Below are 454 nucleotides of genomic sequence, written 5' to 3'. Positions count from 1 at the left end.
ACACACACACACACACACACACGCATGCAGAAACTAGTTGCCCTACTAGTTTATATAGTTTAGAGAAGCTGATTTCTGCTGAAACATATCATCAACAGCTCCTTGACACACCGCACCTTTTCAGCACACAAACACACCACAATCTCAACACTATCCTCACTAAGTATACTCATACACTCACAGCTTTCTGTATCCTCTTTATGCAACTGCCAACCGTTTCGTCGCTGTGCAAAGAGTGAATTCCAGAGATCTGCCGCTAGCGAACAGTGAACAAATGGACTGTGGACCACCCCTATACTCCTCAGATCCCCTCACGAGCCCCAGTGTCTTACACAAATAAACCAACACAGATTTAATGACGACAGGCTTCAGGATCTTTTTCGCTCTCTTTATCAAAGGATCAAACGCTTATAGAGTGCCTGCACATGTGTGTGGTGTGTGGCATGAGTGTGTG

Source organism: Etheostoma spectabile, chromosome 9 (genome assembly GCF_008692095.1).
Source record: "Etheostoma spectabile isolate EspeVRDwgs_2016 chromosome 9, UIUC_Espe_1.0, whole genome shotgun sequence".
In the NCBI taxonomy this organism is placed as follows: domain Eukaryota; kingdom Metazoa; phylum Chordata; class Actinopteri; order Perciformes; family Percidae; genus Etheostoma; species Etheostoma spectabile.
The sequence above is the reverse complement of the archived record's forward strand: the minus strand, read 5'-3'. Positions refer to the sequence as shown.